Below are 21138 nucleotides of genomic sequence, written 5' to 3'. Positions count from 1 at the left end.
TATGGGATCCAAACCAAGTCTCCTCTCTCTTCCTCCAACAATTCATGGAGGTGTTTGGGTGAGAGCTGGGAAGTAAAGAAGCAGGGTATATAGTTAAAAAGAAATCTAAATGTACTAAGTCATTTTTAATTTGAGAGCTAGACCAAGTTTTGCCGTGCTAATTTTAACATCGTAACCACTTTTTCTAATTACACAGAACAAATCCTTATGCTTTCCTGGACCTTCTACGTGTTCATTAACTCTATTAAAATTATTTGAGACAAAATTTATTATCCTCAGTGTCTGGAAGTGAGAAGTTTTGGAGTGACTTAGCTAGGTGATTTTGACTCAGAGTCTTTTAATGGGTCTCAGTCAAAATATTAGCCAAGGCTAGGGGCACCTGAGTGGCTCAGTTGGTTAAGTGTCCAACTTTGGCTCAGGTCATGATCTCACAGTTCGTGGGTTCGAGCCCCATGTCGGGCTCTATGCTGACAGCTAGCCTGTTTCGGATTCCGTACCTCCCTCTCTCTCTCTGACCCTCCCCTGCTCACACTGTCTCTCTCAGAAATAAATAAAATGTTAAAAAAATATTAGCCAAGGCTCTGGTCAGCTGAATCTTGACTGGAGGAAAAGAATCTACTTCTAAGGTGATAGACTAACATGACTGAATAATTAATGATGACCGTGGGAGGAGAGCCTTAGTTTCTCCCTAAAAAGGTTCTTGATTATCTTTGTACCCTGGCAGCTGGCTTTCCCAAAATGAGCAATGAGAAGGAGAACCAGGCAGAACTATACTGTTTATAACCAGCTTTCAAAATCACATTGCACCACTTTTCCCAGATTATGTTCGTTAAAAGTGAGTCATTAAATCTAAGCACTTTCAACGGAAGGGAAATCAAACTCCATTTTTTGAAGAGTGGAATATCAAAGAATTTGTGAACAAATTTTGAAATCAGCACATTCATTCACTTAACATTGTGTCTATCCATTTATCCATTCAATAAACATGAACAAAACATTCTATTACTTCAGAATATGGAATTAATTATCTAAAATAGCAGCACAACGTTGACATTCATCCCCTTGGTCAATAAGGAAATTACAGTTTGCAATAGGAATTAACATTTTTGCCCTTTAATTGATCCCCCAAATGTAAGATAACCCTATCCAATAAAAATCCAATTCAACAGTTGATCTGGATTATGTCCTTTCACAATTTAACAGAAAAATTAATAGTTTCTTATATTCCAATTTTGATCAAGAGATGACCAAAGTATAGAAACATGTATTTGTTAATGGGAATTATGATGAAGGTTCTTTATAGACTTGTATTCAAACTTCATACTAATTTTATATTTGCATAATTTCCCTCATTTTACAATAAGCCCTGGAGTCAGATTCTGAAATGCTAAATAATCATGATCACCCACAATCATAAGAATTTATGACTCTGAAATCCAAACAGATTTGGTTTCCAAAGTTTACGTTCTTTTCATTTCTCAGTGGGCATAGATAGAAAAAAAAAGTAGGAACCCCTTCAGCCAATAAATTATTTAGCAAAATATTTATTTTAAAACATTGGTTCTGACTTATTGAAAGAAGTTTCCAAACCAAATCTTGCACCCTGTATTGACTGAGGCATTTTTCTAAAATACTGTCATCTCAAACCTATGAAATGCACATGTACCAACTCTTGCCATCCTAAGCACCAAAAGATTTAAATACTTGATGAAATTTACCTACAATTTATCTCTGAATAAAGACAGCTAGAGGGGTCAAAAATACAGTCAAGCATTAAAACAGTAACATAGATTAAGCGAGGATTGTCTTAAACAGTAAATTGTACTGAATTCTACTTAATCATCTGATTTAATTTTAAAAATCATGGTGGCCCATTATCTTTATCAACAGTTCTTAGATGAATGGTTTTGTTTTTAAGGATGAAGATCTTTGCATGGAGATGGGTTAATTTATCATGGCATAAGTAGAATTCTAAAAACTTTATATAAATGATTAAATCTTTCTGTTTGGAAGATGTGTAAATCATTAAAATATATCCATTTTATTCCATCTTATAATATCCATTCAGTGATATTTACGGGAGTGCAATTTTAAGTATGTATGCTTAAAATATATGTTACCAGATGACTCCAAATGACACAATCAGGAAAAAAATAGCATCTCCATATAGCATTTGTATATTCTTATTAGAGTATGAATTTGTAGGTTTCCAGAAAATGCAAGCATTTAGGAACATATATGAATACATATGAACATTTAGTTGTTGAAACAAGACCCTAGAATTATAAGAAGTAATAAAATTAGTAAAAGTTCTTTATTGTATTTTCCTTTTAAACTCCTTAATTTAGACCATTTATCACTTTTATTTATTAAAACAACGAATGACAGCATATTTATCTCTATAGATAGTTGGAAAACCATTTGTTCTCTATGAATATCAATGTTTTTGTTATTTATTTTCATAGCATAATAAAGACAATTATTATTTATATTTTAATGTCTAAATGAGATGGACTCATGCATGACAATAATTGCCAATTGAACCATATCTGGAAAATAGTTTTTATTTTCTAAGCCAAAGGATCTACTTTCATTTTTGTAACTCATTTCATAGCACAGAGAATATACAGTGTTCTGATAGTTTACTGACCTTTACTCTCTCCAGGAATCTAAAATATCAACCAAATAACCATTGGAAGTAAAAATGTATTGGTAGCCAATGGAAGTAACCATTTTTTCATATACTCATTCATTTATTCATTCATTCTTCACAAGTGCCAGGTCATGTAAGAATATTTTTGGAAAGCATAACACATAGGTGCTCAGTATTTGAGGGCTTAAAAATTCCAGTAATTTATCAAATATTTATACTAAAGCAGAAATTTTTCCCAGAAGCAGCTCTGTTAAAACATTAAAATATTAAAATTGCTATCAACAAAAGAGAAAAACAGATGTTAATTAAAAAAATAAAAGAAACAGGGTCACCTTGGTGGCTCAGTAGGTTAAGCATCTGACTTTGGCTCAGGTCATGATCTCACAGTTCAGTTTGAGTACAGTGTTGGGCGCTCTGTTGACAGCTCGGAGCCCGGAGCCTGCTTTGGATTCTGTGTCCCCTTCTCTCCCTGCTCCTCCCTGCCTGTGCTTTGTCTCTGTCTCTCTCTCTCAAAAATAAACAAAAACTAAAAAAAGAAAAAAAAGAAACCATATAAACTTTAATTTTTTACCCTTTTATTTTATTTTATAAGTTTACACATTTACTTTTGAGGGAGAGAGAGAGATTATGCATGTGCAAAAGAGAGTTGGAGAGTCTCAGACAGAAAAGGAGAGACAGAGAATCCCAAGAGGGCTCTGTACTGACAGTGCAGGGTGGGACTTGAACCCAAGAACTCTACCATGTGGTCTACCAGTCTCCTGTAAGGTCATGACCTGAGCTGAAACCAGAGTTGAAGGTTTAACCATTGGATCCACCCAGGCAGCACCACCCTATCATTTAAAAAAAATACATGTGTGAAAGCTACATTGAGATAAATATATCAGCTGCTGCAGCAATTTACAGTTTCTATTAGCTTTAAAATTTCTGGGTCAAAAGACTGATTATTAGGTAGCATAAAATATCTTATCTGTAGTTATAACTTAATCTTCTGTCTTCTCAACTGTAGTACATATCTTAACTTTGTGAAATTGAAATTAGGCTAAAGGAAATGCACTGGAAGATAAATGAGGGACAGGGAGGGTGATGTATCACATAAATGACAAGAAGATTAGAATCCAAATTTGGAAACATAAAATTCAAGGCACCTACAGGATTTAGAAGGAGTAACAGTAATAATGGCCTTATGGCCACAAGTATACCATCCAGATACTGTCACGTTTTGTTTCAATTTCTTTGTCCATCTAGTGATGATTCAAAATCCAAGAATGGAGTATACAATTTGACAGTTTTGGAGTGATATGCCTGTCTACCACCTTGGAGAATATATTTTCCTGATCTATACTTTCCAGAAAACCTTTAGCTGGGTTACTCAGTTTACTGAATTATCCATAAATTTGATCTCTATACATTTACTACCTTTCTGACATTATTCTACCATCTATTTCACCTCTCTGTCCCCTACAGATGTTCCTATAATTCAATTTTGACTAGGATTAGTTTGTCTTTTTTTCCCCCTTGAAATATCTCCCCAGTCTTTGCAACTATATCAATAGATTCTCTGTGTTGGCAACTCTCATTATCTCACTATCAGCTACTGTATCCAACTCTCAGCCTTATTGAATGACAATAAATAACTGTAGAAAACATTACTGCTTGTTGCCACATTGTTACTTACATGTCTGCCACACAATTGAGATTTAAAAATTGTTTAAATATTCTGAAACAAAATATATTTGAACTTTTTGGTATACTCTGTTTTACTTGAAGCCTAATAAGAATGTTTCCATTTCTAAAAGATGAATATACTTATATACCTTTTGCCTCACTGCTCTTTACTTGACCAACAATTCTTTTAATTTTCAACTAAGGAAGAAATAGATTCTCCAAGACTAGAGCTGTTTATCAAAGCAGTTCTAAATGAAGGTTGCTGGTGAACTACTTGATTAACAGAAATATCTTAGTTCTGGTTGCCATAGTCCCAAAACAAACATTCACTTGAAAGAATTACAGAAATGGAACAAGATAATGAACAAAAAATAATGTATTTCTTAGGAGAAATATTTCACCCAGGGCCACTGTTCTTTGTTTGGATTCAAAAGAGGCATCCTTTGGAAAACTCAGGGATTCTACTTTGTTTGCAGAACCCATTCATATATGTGTTATTTTATAGACATAGACAATATTCTAAATTATAAATCACCATTAGCTTAAGCCAAGTCTAATGTGAGAATTCTACTTGATCAATAATCACCTTCATGAGTATGTCCTAAAATTTCTATTTCTCAAAGGCTGATGTGCTCAGACTCACAAAATTCTAGATACCAACGTACACAAGTCTAGAGATTTCCATTCCCAATTTAAAAGATGTAGGAAGAAGGGCAATAAAAGCAGAATCTCAAATAATCATATAATCATGTTAAGAGAGATTCTCAGTCAGATCCAATCCTGTCAAAACTGGCCAAGAGGAATTAGCCACCTAAAATCATATAAAGTCGGGCTCCCATAAGGTGTGTGAAATAATCTGTACAGATTTTTTTAACCTCTCCTTTTGCCGCCTCTGATATATGAATAGGGTTTATTAGAATTAGCTAAAATTAGAATGCCACAGTGAATTCTTCAACTTCCTTTTTTCTTGGGAAGTTTCGCAGTTGTACAGAGCTGGGCAGAGAACATAAAGGGACCCCAGCAGTTGCAGTGAAAAATCGCTTAAGAGAGAGGCACTTAGCTTTAAGCCACTAAATAATGTAGCGTAAAGATAGGTCAGAGATATAGAACAGCAAACTGGTCAATTCAGTGGATAAATAGATCCATATAGATATAAGTAGGTAGGTTTGCAAAGTTTTTCCCACTATATTTAGATATCTGTCATCAAATCTTCCTTATTAAAATAGCAAGACTAAACACAAAAAGATGCATCAATTTCATGATTTATTTAGTACTCACTAATCAAATAATTACTCTTTATTTTCTATGCATGTGAAAGGGCTTCTACTAAAGAAATGCAGGGTTGAACCAAAAACAACTAAATGTATTCTTCCATGGACATTCTACTTTCATGACAAAAGACTTAGAGAAAATAAAGGACACACAGGCAAACACACCAGGTAATGAAATACAGATATTAAATGTATGATATGCATAAATATAAGTATACTAGGAGTATAAAATATATATTTATATTAGGTGTGTGTATACATATATATGTGTTTTCTATATATGCTCATATACACGTATGTTTGCAGGCACATCTATTTATTTAATGTATATATATAAGGCACATGTACATATATCCTAATACCAATCAGGTAGCAACAATTCCAGTCATTAAAAATAAAGCAGATTAGAAGATAATGTGAGTTTTCTGTAGGTTGGGGGTGAGAGAAAAGTTTTTGTTACGATGTGATTCGATCACAGACTTGGGGTGGAAGATGTTTCAGATCCTATAGAAGGACCAGGTATACAATGTTAAGAACTTTTGATTTTGTCCTAAGTGATATAGAAAGTCATTGGAGAGTTCTGAGAAGAAAAATGACACAGACTGTAAAAGCCTTCTGGCTGCCTTGTGGAGAATAGACTATCGGGCTAAATGTGTACACAGGGAAATCAGTTGGGGACCATTGTGATCAATTGTCCAGCCAAGGAATGCTGGTGCTTTGGGGAAGACAATAGCCTTAGGAACCTGTCTATTTTTTTTAAAGTTCTGAACATTCACTATACACTACTATATGGAGCATACCATTTTACATTATATGTTTCCTTTCTCCCTCATTCAAATCTATACACTAAGGTAGTTCTGTCTCTGTATAATTCCTTAAATATCTAATGCCAAAATACATTTTCTTTATAAGCAACTATAGAACACAAGCCATAGTTAGCCTAGGATATTTCCAATAATATTATATCTGAATGTTAAATATGTAATAATTTTATAATATTGGAGGTAGAAATGAAAGGCAAATAAAAAAAATATTTAGTTCTACATCTAGACATCATCATTCTTTTGTTCTCTACATATACATACATATATATGATTTTGATCACTATAAATATAGAATATTGTGTTGATTTCTCACACATATACATATATGTTTATACAAACCTACATATAATTAAATCTCTCATATTTTATTTTGAAAAACAAAATTATGGTTTGTAATATTCAATTATATTTATAGATCATTCTTATATTTTTTTATTCACCAAATATTTACTGAGTGCCCATTCTTGGCACTTGGAATACATCAGTCAACAAAATTTGATAAAAAACCTCTGCACACAGAGTTTATATTACCATGCTAGGAATCACCAATAAATAATAAACATACTAAGTGAATAAATTATAACAGCATGTTAGAAGGTAAAAATTATCCTGGAAAAAGTAGAACTGTAAAAAAAAAGATTATAATGAGGTTGAAGTAAGATGGGGTGGTCAGAGTTGGCCTCATTGAGAAGGAATTGCTATTTTTTTTTTCATTATAAAGAGCCATGTGCATCTTTGTTCATAAATTCTAACTAAAATTCTGAAGTTTTTCTTGGATATATTCCTAGAAAGGGAATTAATGGGTTTAAGGGGAAGACTCTTTTTTTAAAACTAACTTATGTACATACCAGCAGAATTCAAGTTATTATTTGAATGTTCCTTAATAACTACTAATCCTTAATCACTTTAAGTACATTATTAATATTTAACCACTTGTTTTTTGATTGCTAATATTGGCATTTTCATTGTATTCCTTGAATAACTTTGATGTTCCTCCAAAGGTAGTATTTCAAGTTATTATTTGGTGCAGTGACAATTTTGATGTTCCTCGCTTGCTTTTCTATTTTATATTTCTAATTTTCGGGTTCATCGGTACGCACCACCCTATTTTTTGCAGGGGGTTTCTTCAGAGTAGAATTAAGAATTTTTTTAAGACTTTATTTTTTAGGGGCCCCTGGGTGGCTCAGTCGGTTAAGCATCCAACTTCAGCTCAGGTCATGATCTCACAGTTTGTGAGTTCAAGCCCCATGTGGGACTCTGTGTTAACAGCTTAGAGCCTGAACCCTGATTCAGATTCTGTGTCTCCCTCTCTCTCTCTGCTCCTCTCCTGTTCACACTCTGTCTCTCTCTCAAAAATAAAAATGAAATTTAAAAAAAGACTTTATTTTTAAAAACAGCTTTAGGTTTACAACAAAATCGAGAGGAACGTGCAGAGATTTCCCATATATTTGTCTATTTCTCATAGATGGTTATTAAAGTTTCCATTATGGCAGTGGATTCAAACGTTTCCCACTGTTGTATTAATTATTGCTTCATGTACTTTAGACAGTCTTATAGGTGCATACTCAGTGTCCCTACTCTGAAGCCTGCTCTTTCTGCAGTATAGCAACTCCCATTTTTTCTGATTGGTGTTAGTATGTTGCATCTTTCTTCACTCCTTTATTTTAATCTGTATTGTTTTTCTGTTTAAAGGGAGATCCTTGTAGAAAATACATAGTTGATTCTTGGTTTTTGATTCACTCTGTCTCTACATTTACATTGGTATATTTAGACCACTGATTTTTAAAGTAATTACCAATATAGATAGATTAATAACTACTCTATTTATTACTGTTTCTTGCCCTTGTTCTTTGTTCATGTTTTTGGCTTCCACAATTTTTCTCCTTTTTGTGGTTTTAATTGAGCATTTCATGATTTCATTTCATCCTCTTGTTTAGTATATCAATTATATTTTCTTGCATTTTTTTTTTTAGTATTTGTCCTAGAGTTTTTGTCCTAGAGCAACATACATTTACAAATAACCCAAATCCACTTTTAAATAACATATGCTGTTTCATGGGTAGTGCAAGTACCTTATAATAATAAAATATTTCTAATTCCTCCCTTCTGTTCCTTGCATTATTAATATCTTTATTTTGCTTCTATATAAGCATATATTGATGCATAAGCATACATAATTTAATATATTATTATAAACACATTCTTATCTGTTGGGTTAATTAAGAATAAGTTTTCAGGGATGTCTGGGTGGCTCAGTTGGTTAAACATCTGACATCAGCTTGGGTCATGATCTTCTTGTTCTTGGGTCTGACCCCCCACATTGGGCTCTGTGCTGATAGCTCAGAACCTGGAGCCTGATTCGGATTCTGTGTCTTCTCTCTCCCTCCCCCTCCTCTGTTCTCACTCTGTCTCCCTCTCTCTCAAAGATAAATAAAAGATTTTAAAAAAGAATAAATTTCTATTTTACTTCCACTTACTTCTTCTCAGATGCTTTTACTTTCTTTATGTAGATCCTAGTTTCTGACTTACATAATTTTTCTCTTTAAAGAATTTCTTTTAACATTTCTTTCAAGGCAGATGTACTGGCAAAAAAAAAAAAATCTTTTTCATTTTTGTTTCCTGAGCAACTCTTTATTTCTCCTTCAATTTTAAGGAATAATTTCACAGGCACAATATTCTAGGTTGGTGGTTTTCTTCTCTCAACTCTTTAAATATTTCACTAAACTCTTCTTACTTGCATGATTTCTGAGGAGAAGTCAGACAATTATTCTCTTTGCTTCTTTATTCATAAGGTTGGTTTTTCCTCTCACTTTTATTCTTTCAAATTTTTTTTCTTCATCTTTGATTATTTATAGTTTGAGTACAATATGTCTAGATTTTGCATCATGTAATTTTGAAGATACACTTCATACCTTTAATAATTTATCCGTAAATATTTTTTGAGATCTTCTAATCTGAAGCCTTATTTTAGAAAAAATTCCAATGAGTTAAAGCAAAACAGCAACTTTTCTAAAAAAATGACAGAACTTGGGTGGAAGAAATCTATAATATGTTGATATCAGTTTGTTTTGCTTCTCACTACAAGCATATAATGTGTTTCTTCATTTGAAAGTGAAAACGAGAGCATACAGGAAGATATTATTTTACTTCATTTATCAAAGATGTTAGGTAACAATCTCACAAATAGCCGAAGACTCTTTGCCTAGTCTAGAAGTAAATCTTAATCATTAATTTAAATATTAGTGTATTTTAAAAGAGCTTGCAATACTATTTCATGTCATTCAGAAAATTGTCTTGGTTTTACTGAGATGAATTATCTTTGTACTCATAAACATCACAGTAATTATTGACTAATATCTTCATAAAAAGTGAGAAAATATTTACTTTTAATTGCTAATTTTCAAAATGTAATAGATAATCAAAACTGCAAAGTATCCCCTGATTATATGTAGCCACACATCTTTTATAAAGGTATAATGTGCACATTATTTGTCTTACTAAAGAGTATGGAATTTCTTTTAGCATAGAGAATATCTGATACATAGACAGAGTATGAAGGATTCAACATTTGTGTATAAATCATCCTTGGATGACCAAATGCTTTTGCTATTCCTGTCATTATAATACATAGTAAAATTTAATATAGCTTAACATATTTAGCTCAACAAAATGGGGCCTCAGCTGATTTAAAAATATATACTTTATGTTTGTATACTAATTCTAAATCTTTTACAATTAAAAGTACCACCTTTTCCTTTTCCTTTAAAGTATCCAATGGTGACTTTTTTGGGCACAGAAATGTAAATAATTAACTTATTCTCTCAAATCTCTACATCAGTGTAAGGTCTACCTGCGGAGATAATTTTAGATTGGCATGAAGAACAGAACACTTACCAGCAAGCCACTTACCTTTCAGGCATTGTGGTGTAAATATTCTTTGACTTTATTAGGAAATTTGAGGAATGGTTATTTATCTGTGAGGCTCCTTTTAGCAAAGGAGACAAACTTGGAAGATAGTTTCCACTTGCAAAAAGAATAGAAAGTACAAAGAATTTTTAGTGAGTATTCTTAATCCAAAGAATGAATTAGTATTGTATTGTTGAAACATTTGTGTGTGTGTCTGTATGTAGAGAAATCATACACATTACATAGTTAGTTATATACATTACATGTTATATTATATATAGAGAGACAGCAAGATAAGATTTTATATATAGTTATATATTTGGTGTGTATATATATGCAAATATGAGAAAATAACCTGCTGTGTTTCCTCAGAATCAAGTATAAACAGAAGGGAACACATTTTGATTTTCTGCCATATTATTTATATACATATGATTGGCCTATTTGCTGACTTTGATTTCTTTGTTCTTTGTTTAACTTATTATGCTCATTTTAATTTAAATGAAGTAGTTCTTAAGATTTAGCCAATCAAAGCACAGCATCCTTGATAATATCTTTAGTGTTAGAAAATCAATATTGATGTTTGAACTGAGCACATTTACAAAGCTCCAAAGGAATTTTATATCTCCAAAGAATGCCAGTGGAAACTACAAAGTAATAATGGAAATAATCAGAAATAAGCACATCTTATGTTTTATACAGGGCACATATTTATAATGATAAGAGGGGGTTTCCTGTTTCAGGTACTGTTCCAAAAACTTTACGTAATTTGAATCATTTCATCCTCATAAGAGCCCCATGATATACTTGCCATCAATATTTTACAGGTAAAGATGGCAAAGCAGAAAGATTAATCAATATGTCTAAAGATCTCACAGCAAGCTAGCTCTAGAGCTTGATTTTGATTCCCATCTGACTTCACAGCTACTACACTACATCACTGAGGTATCTTCTACTGCGTCTGTATTCTCAACTAGAGAAATGTGATCCTTTAGGCAACTTATAGCTAGATGATATGCAGTGATAGATGCTAATGATTTAATAATAGGACTCTGTTGAAGATACTGATTTCTTATGACCATATCAAAAGACATGATTTTGTATAATAATATATGTTTAGATAATAAGGAAACTATTATACATGCTGAGGGGTTATATTTTTAGAAGTACTAAAATGTAATTAAAAATCAATGTAAGCAGACATTTAATGGATAGATAGAAATTATAGGTGATATGTATATAGGAATTTGTTTTATCAAAAGTGACCAAAATGCTATTTAATAATTTTTATATATTTATGTAAGCATTTCATAAAATAACTTTTGGTTAAATTAAACTTCCATGGGTAAATTATTAAATTAAGTAAGTTTAGGGGCGCCTGGGTGGCTTAGTCGGTTAAGCATCCGACTTTCGCTTAGGTCATGATCTCACGGTTCGTGGGTTTGAGCCCCGCGTCGGGCTCTGTGCTGACTGCCGGCTCAGAACCTGGAGCCTGTTTCAGTCTGTGACTCCCTCTCTCTCTGACCCTCCCCTGCTCACGCTGTCTCTCTCTCTCTCTCTCCTAGAAATAAATTTAAAAAAATAAAATAAAATGAAATAAATCTCAAAAACATCATGAAAAAAAAATTAAGTAAGTTAATACAGAACAGGTGTACTATTGGGGAGTTAAAGATTTAATACTGTACATTATTGCATATTTAAAATAATAATATATAAATTCCTAAATCATCTTTTAAAATGTAATTAGTATTATCATTTGTTAAATAAATGACATATAAAAATGACAATGTGAAGATTTTGGATAATACCTGGACCAGAAATTGAAGTAAAAATGAACTTTGATGTGAAGTTAGAAAAAAAGTACAGGACACCTAAAAAGAAGAACGAAAAAATTCTTCCATTAGACTGTGTACTAAACACATTTGAAAGCCCCAATTATCAACAATTGCTTGATGAAAGACTATCATAATATGTCCAAAAGAAAATGGAATGAATTAAAATATGTATTAAGAATCAGGTAGAGAATGCATATACAGTAAAACCTTGGTTTGTCAGCATAATCCATTCCAGAAATATGCTTATAACACAAAGCATTGTATATTAAAGGGAATTTCCCCAAAACAAATAATGGAAACTAAGATGATTTGTTCCACAACCTAAAAATATTCATATAAAATGATAACAATACTGTAATATAATACAAAATAATAAAGAAAATATAAAGTATAAAGGAAAATAAATTACCCTGCACTTAAGCCTTTGTGGCTGGTGTTAGGGAGACAAGAGAGAGAAGAGTTATTGTGTAGGATGGCTTTCACTATCACTAATGTAATCACTGCTATCTATTAGCTCAAAGAAAAGAAATATTTTTCTTTTCATGCAACTTTAACAAGGAACGTATCCAATGACATAGAGTGAAGCAAAGCATTCTTAAGCTTGTTCTTGTATGAAAAAGCAAAGGACTGTCCATAGGTGCTTCAACGTGACAAAAAGTACACTTGTGCCCATTGTGGGCATCTTCAAACATTCTGAAAAATCACTTATTTCTGCCAGACACCACAGCCTGAGACTGAGCATGGGAGATGATCACCCACAGTCCCTCAATGATAGAGAGAGAGAGAGAGCGCGCGCGCGCGAGAGGAATCATTGGCTCAGTTGTAATCATGTGACATTTGACATCATGCACTACTCCTACTGCAAGACATTGCTCATTTATCAAGTTAAAATTTATTAGAACTGTTTGCTCTTCTTTACAGAACACTCACAGAACAAGTTACTCCCAATCCAAGGTTTTACTGTAAGTATAAATATCTTTCATAAAGATATTCTACATGCCATATATTTGTTAGACTGTTTCCTAAGATTGTTAGAGTGTACTCTATACTAGTTAAGCAGAGAATTTTGGTTCAGTGTCAAATTATTTGAAAGTTACTACCTGAAAACAGAAGACCAAAAGAAAACAGTGTAATGATTTTTATTTACTTTCAAAGAATTACTTATTTATATGAGTTAGAATTAGTCTGTGTGCATATTTTTATAGCATTATCATCTTCTATTAGCTAAAGAAGACTAATAGATATAAAGGTGATAATTTATTTTCATTAGATGTTAAATATGTACACAGTTTAAATTCCTTTTAAAGTTACCTTTCCTTAGTACAGTGACAATGATTAGTTGCAATAATTTAACCCTCTATAATTCAAATACTGATTTTCAAAATTAAAATACTAGGAGTTATTGAAAAATATTATGAAAACATATGACTCTGCTATAAAAGTTAACAAAAATTGTGACATAAGCAAAGTGACTCAATATTAGGTTTTATGGGAAAAAATTAACTGATATTTGTAATTGGCCCATCCACTGAGGTTTACTTCATATCGCTCGAGAACATACATATACCTCACTAAAGGCAAAAAAGTATAAATGCCTCACTGAAATAATTTTTATCATTTGTATTAAATTTAATGGTTTGATTTTATGGAATACAAACAGTAAGATCAGAAATTACTGAAGCATTGTCCATGCAAAGAGAAAAAACTTTGGCTTTTCTAATATTTTCTTTAGGAAATACATAAATTTGTGGCTATCAGTGTTCTGATTAAGAAGGAGAGCAAGTAACTAGATATGTCACATGTCCTCAGGTCAAACAAAACCTCTTTATACAGGAAGATTTCTGTATAAAGTAACATCGGTTCTCTGTTTCTGTTTACATATTGGACATTATCCGATTACTTCAAAGGCAACTTTGAGGAGGATCCCTTGCATAACCTCAATGTGAAGTGTGGCAAAATTATCTTAATTCTCTGTTTTCCTTTTACATTCTTTATATGTGAGAATTTGGCCTGAAGAGGAAAGGACAAGAAAATCTCAACAACTTCTCCAGCTTGCATCTACTTTCAAAATGCCTTCAGGTCTGCACAGGCAGATGTTTCTTTTCTTCCACATCTCCGGATTTACTTGTCCATCTTTTACACACAATAAAACTACTCATTTTAAACTACATAGCTACATAGTTTAAGCTACATAGAGTTTAAAATAGCTCATTTTAAACTACATAGGTAACCTAAAGTGTCCACTGTAGATTAATAAAATTGAATTGTAGTTGAAATGCTTTTCTCAAAAAGCAAGATAGTGGAAGTGGTATAAATCTATTAAACACATAGGAAAGAAATAATACCAATTCTACACAAATTAGGAAAAAACATTTTGCAATGGTAATACCGCTATAAGAGCATGGAAGCAAAAATCTACAACAAAAAGTCATATTCAGCAGTATTGCAAACAGATAATAAATCACTATAAAGTGAGGTATGGTTAAAATTAGAAAATCAATTAATGTAATATTCAGTATATAAATAGACTACTAAAAAAAGTCATAGAGTCATTGTAATAGATAATGAAAAAGATTTGACTGAATTCAACACTCATCCATGAAAATAGTCTCATCAACTTCACTAACGTAACAAAGGGCTTGTTATAGGCTGAACTGTCTCCTTTCAAAAGACTGAATCATGAAGAAATAGAAAATCTGAACAGATTGATTATTTTTTTAATTTTTTTTTTTCTAGGAGAGAGAGAGAGACAGCGTGAGCAGGGGAGGGTCAGAGAGAGAGGGAGTCACAGACTGAAACAGGCTCCAGGCTCTGAGCTGGCAGTCAGCACAGAGCCCGATGCGGGGCTCGAACCCACGAACCGCGAGATCATGACCTAAGCGAAAGTCGGATGCTTAACCGACTAAGCCACCCAGGCGCCCCTGAACAGATTGATTATTAATAAGGAGATTGAGTCTGTAGTCACAAATCCTTCAACAAACAAAAGCCCAACACCAGATGGATTCATTGCTGAATTTTACCAAATATTTAAAGATGAATTAACACCAATTCCTCTCTAACTCACTTTTTAAAACTGAAAGGAGGGATCACTCCTAAACTTATTTTCTGAGTCCAGTAGAACTCTGATAATAAAGGCAGATAAGGACACTATAAGAAAAGAAAAACATAGGTCAATAACCCTGATGAATGCAGATTCAAAAATTCTCAATAAAAGACTAGCAAAACAAATTCAGTACCACATTCATGATCAAGTGAAATATATCCCCTGAATGCAAGGATGGTTCAACATATGGAAACCAATAAATGTGATACATTGCATTAATAAAATAAAACATATCAATCATATGACCATCTCAACAGATGCAAAAAAAAAAGCATTTGACAAAATTCAACATTGATTTATTGTTAAAACTATTAAGTTAGACATAGAAGGAATATACTTCAACATAATAAAGTGCATTTATAACAATCTCATAGCTGACATCAGACTCAATGGTAAAAAGGTGAAAGCTTTTCCTCTACAACTAAGAAGAAGACAAAAGTTCCCACTCTCACCGCTCCTATTCAAAACATACCAGAAGTCCTAGCCACAGCAATCAAGCAAGAAAAAGACGGAAAAGACATCTATATGGTAAATGAAGATGTAAAATTGTCTCTACTTGCAGATCACATGATTTCATAAATAAAAAATACTAATCACTCTACTCAAAACACTGTTAGATCTAACCAATGAATTCAATAATGGATTGAATTCCATGATTACAAAATCAACATATAAAAATCAGTTACATTTCTATACACTCACAACATATTATCTGAAAATAAATAAACAATCTTGTTTATCTTATTTATATTTTAAGCTTATTTATTTATGTTGAGAGAGAGGGAGAACCCAAGTGAGCAGGGGAAGGAGCAGAGAGAGAGAAGATAGAGAACCTCAAGCAGACTCCATGCTGTGAGCTCACAGCACAGAGCCCAGTGTGGAGCTCGATCTCATGGACCATGAGATCATGACCTGAGCCAAAATTAAGAGTCAGACGCATAACTGACTGAGCCACTCAGGTGCCCAAAGAAACAATCTCATTTACAATAGCAGGAAAAACAATAAAATATATAGGAATAAATTTAAGCAAGAAGGTAAAAGATCTCAACATTGAAAACTACAATGTGATAAAAGAAATTGAGGAAGATGCAAATAAAATGGATATCCTGTGTTCATAGATTGGGACAATAAATATTGTTTAAAAACCCATATTACCCAAAGCCATCTATAGATTCAATGAAGTCCCTGTCAAGATCCCATCTGCATTTAAATTTTTTTTAATGTTTTTATTTATTTCTAGGAGAGAGAGAGAGAGAGAGACAGTGTGAGCAGGGGAGAGTCAGAGAGAGAGGGAGTCACAGACTGAAACAGGCTCCAGGCTCTGAGCTGGCTGTCAGCACAGAGCCCGACGTGGGGCTCGAACCCATGAACCGCGAGATCATGACCTAAGCAAAAGTCGGACGCTTAACCAACTAAGCCACCCAGGCACCCCCCATCTGCATTTTAAACAGAAGTAGAAAAAACAATCTTAAAATTTATATAGAACCATAAAAGACCCTAACTAGCCAAAGCAATCCTAAGAAAGAAGAACAAAGTGTGGGAGGTACCACACTTTCTGATTTCAAATTACACTGCAAAGCTATAATAATCAAAACAGTATGCTACTGGCATAAAAACAGAAATAAAGATCAATAGAACAGAATCAAGAGCCCAGAAATAAACCTATGCATAAACAATCAACTGATAACTGACAGATTAGCCAAGAATACTCAGTGGAAAAGATAGTCTCTTCAATAAATCGTACTGGGAAAATTAGATATTAACATGCAAAATAATGGAGGAAAAAACCTATCTTAACAGCACTCATAAAAAATTAACTCAAAATGGATTAAAGACTTACATATAAAATATGAAACCATAAACTTCTGGGAGAAAATGTAGAAAAACATCTTCTTGCTATGGGTATTAATAGTGATTTCTTTGGCTATGATCTTAAACCACTAGCAACAAAATAAAAAATAAACATGTGGGACTACATTGAAGAAAAAAACCTGTGCCACCAAAGAAACAACCAACAAAACAAAAAGGTAACCTATGGAATGGGAGAAAACATTTGTAAATTATATATGTGATAAGGGGTTATATCCAAAATATATTAAGAACTCATTTAATTCAATACCAAGAAAATAATAAGAAATCAAATAATAATTCAATTAAAAATGTTTAAAATACCTGAACATTTTTCCAAAAGAGATTTAAATGGCCAACAGGTGCTCAACCTGAGTAATCATCAAGGAAATCAAAACCAAATGAGGTATCACCACACCTGTTAGAATGGCTATTATTAAAAAGATGAGAGACAACAAATCTTAGTAAAAAAGGAAAACTTGCACCCTGTGGAAATGTAAACTGGTTTAGGCACTTAGAAAAACAGTGTAGAGGTTCCTCAAAAAATTAAAAATTAAACTACCATATGATCCAGTAATTCTACTTTTGGGTATATATCCAAAAGAAACAAAATCCCAGTATAAAAGAGATATTGGCCACCACCATGTTCTCTGCAGCAATATTCTTGGCAATAGCCAAGACAAAGTCACCACGTAAGTATCTGTCGACAGATGAGTAAAAAAGATGTTCCCACACACACACGCACACAAGAATATTTTTTTAATCTCATAAGGCACAATTTGTGTTAAAAAATACAGAAATGTAGAATAAAAAAATGTTTAAAAAGATTAATCTAGGGTAAAACTCAATATTTGGTATATTTTCTTCAAGAAAGTAGACAATTGTATCAGAAAATTGGAGTCATGAATTTCTTGTCCCATATTTATATTGAATGCTTTGAGTATTTTTCCAATCCCTCAAATATCCAATGGCTATTGACTCTCTCTTCATCTTCCTCCTCCCCCCAAAAAAATAACAACAAAAACAAAGGCATATATTGAAGTCCCAACACAATACCTCAATGAGGGATCCGCTCTCCATATTTGGAGATAGGGTCTTTACAGAGGTAGTTAAGTTAAAGTGAGGTAATTGAGGTGGGCTTAATCTAGAATGACTTATGTCCTAATAAGCAGAGGTGATTTGAACACAGAAATGTGCAGAGGAAAGACAATGCAATCACATAGGGTAAATAGAGCCATCAGCAAACCATGGAGAGAGATCTGGACACATCTCTCCAGGTCCTCAGTGACCTTCGGAAGTAGCTGAACATGTGAACACTGGAATCTTGGACTTTTTAACCTCCCAAATTGTGAGAAAATCAAATTATGTTGTTTAAGCTACTGAGGAAGTGGTACTCTCTTATAGAAGCCCTAGCAAACCATACCAGTAAATAGAGAAGAATACTTTTTCTATTTACAGATAACACAATTGAATATGCAGGCAACCCTGAAAAATCTACAAAAGTTATTAGAACTAATTCATGACTATAATAAAATAAAGCCACAAGGTATAAGGTCAATGTAGAAAATCAATTATTTTTGCCCAGACCAGCAGTAAACATTTGCAAATTATATAATGTACAATAACATAAAATATACAATATGAGTGGATATATTTACCTAAATAAGACAAACACTGTTGAATCTACAAATTGTTGTAAGATTACAAAACATGTATAAATGAAAAGATATGCTATATTAGTGGACCAAAAGGCTGTACAGCATTAACACTTCAATTCTCCAGAAATTGATAACAGATTTAACTAAATTCCAGTTAAAATTTAAGTTTACTTTTATAGAAATTACCAAATATTTTCTAAGATATATATGCAAATGTAAAGGGACTAGAATAGCTAAACAATTAATATGAAAAGAACTATCTAGTTAGATGACAGACTCTTCAGGGCTACTGTACATGTACAGTCATTAAAATAGTGTGGAATTGCAGAAGGATAAACATACAGAGGGGTGGGACAAAACAGAGAGTTGAGAGGACACCTGGGTGGCTCAGTCGGTTAAGCCTCCAACTTCAGCTCAGGTCATGATCTCACAGTTCGTGGGTTCATGCCCTGCATTGGGCTCTCTGCTGACAGCTATCTCAGAGCCTGGAGCCTGTTTCAGATTCTGTGTCTCCCTCTCTCTCTGACCCTCCTCTGTTCACACTGTCTCTCTCTCTCTCAGAAATAATTAAAAATATTTTTTAAAAAAGCAGAGAATTGAGAAATTAACATGTACATACTAAGTCAAATTATTGTTAACAGCAGTGTCAAAGTCATTCATTAGAATAATAATAATTTTTCAACAAATGATATTAGAAGTAATTGAAAAAAAGAAAAAAAAGAAAGACTTAAAACTAAAACTTAAAGTATAGGCCTATATATAAGCAGTGGACTTCAAAAATTGCTGAAGAACAAACAGGGGAAAACAAACCAGTGTTTTAATATTGAATTAGAAAAGATTATAATGAGGTGCCAAGAGGTAAGCTATAATTTTAAAAAAGATAAACTAAAAAATAATACTAATAAAAATAAAAGACAAACTGAACTTCATCAATATTATTTTTTTTTCATTTTCAAAGGATAACCTTAAGAAATCAAAGAGCCAAGCACAACTGTGAAATTAAATACAAATGGGTAAATCAATGATATCCAGAGGATGAAAAACACTTAAAGCTCAATAGAAAGGAAATTTTGCCATCAAAAAGACCGACATTTAACAAAGGAAAATATAATCAGTAAATAAATAAATATGTGATTAAAACATTTAATAATTAGGGAAGTCCTAATTGAAACATCAATGAGATATCGCCACACACCTAAAATAATAGTTAAGATTTTTAAAATCTTAATAATTAACCAAGTGATGGAGAGTGTGCAGAGCAACAGAAACAGTCAGACACTGAAAAACTGAAAGATTTGTTAAATTCCACAGTTGTTGGGACTGGATTACTTCCTGATATATCAAAATATATTATGCATGTGCCACAATTTAACAGTGTGTTATTTATTCAAGGATGGTTACATCTATCAACAGAACAGATTAAAGAGTAGAGAAATAATTATACTGGACAAAATACTTCATAAAATTATAATAAATCAGTGATGATAGATCAGGTCATTCAATTACGTTGAAGAGACATTTGAACTACTACTTCATGAAAAATAGTGCTAAGTCGGCAGTTCCTCACATAGCAAATTAAATGTCAGGTATATTAAAGAGTAAATTAATAATAACAAAAAGAAGAAGGGGAGCAGAACAATAAATTCTAGATGAAAATACATGTGATTATTTGCCTTTAGGATATAGAAAAATTTCTAAGCAAGCCAAAGATAAAATCCAAAGAGAAAAGATAAATTGAGAGGTTTCACAACATATGGATATATTTGAGATCAATTACACCAAAATTATTTTAAAGCAATGGAAAAACTAGAGAAAAATATTTTATGTGTGTCCTACATAGAACTATTCCCTTAATAAAAAAAAAATGGAGACACAGAAAGATAACTGGGAAAGTAAAAATATTTGGGGATTAAACACACTTCTACATACCTCTGGCACTTAAGATTATAAGACTTACTATATAGCTACAGTAATCAAGACAGTATGTTATCAGTCAAAGAAGAGACAAATAGATCAATGCATCAGTATAGAAAGACTCAAAATAGACTCACATAAATATAGTCAATCATTTTTGGCAAAAGAGCAGAGGCAATATAATGAGGCAAAGATAGTCTTCTGCATAAACAGTGCTAAAACAACAGGGCATCCACCTGTAGATATAGACACACATCTTAAATCCTCACAGTTTTGACTCAAAGTGGATCACAAACCTAACTGCAAAACCATAAGCCTTTTAGAAGATAACATAGGAGAAAACCTAGATGATGTTAGGCATGACAATGCCTCTTTAGATGCAAACTTAGAAAATGGACTTCATTAAAATCGTAAAGTTCTGCTCTGTTAAATTCTATGTCAAGATAATGAAAAGACAAACC

This window comes from Crocuta crocuta, unplaced genomic scaffold (assembly GCF_008692635.1).
Source record: "Crocuta crocuta isolate KB4526 unplaced genomic scaffold, BGI_CrCroc_1.0 scaffold740, whole genome shotgun sequence".
NCBI classification, from domain to species: Eukaryota; Metazoa; Chordata; class Mammalia; order Carnivora; family Hyaenidae; genus Crocuta; species Crocuta crocuta.
Note: the sequence above shows the minus strand (reverse complement) of the source record.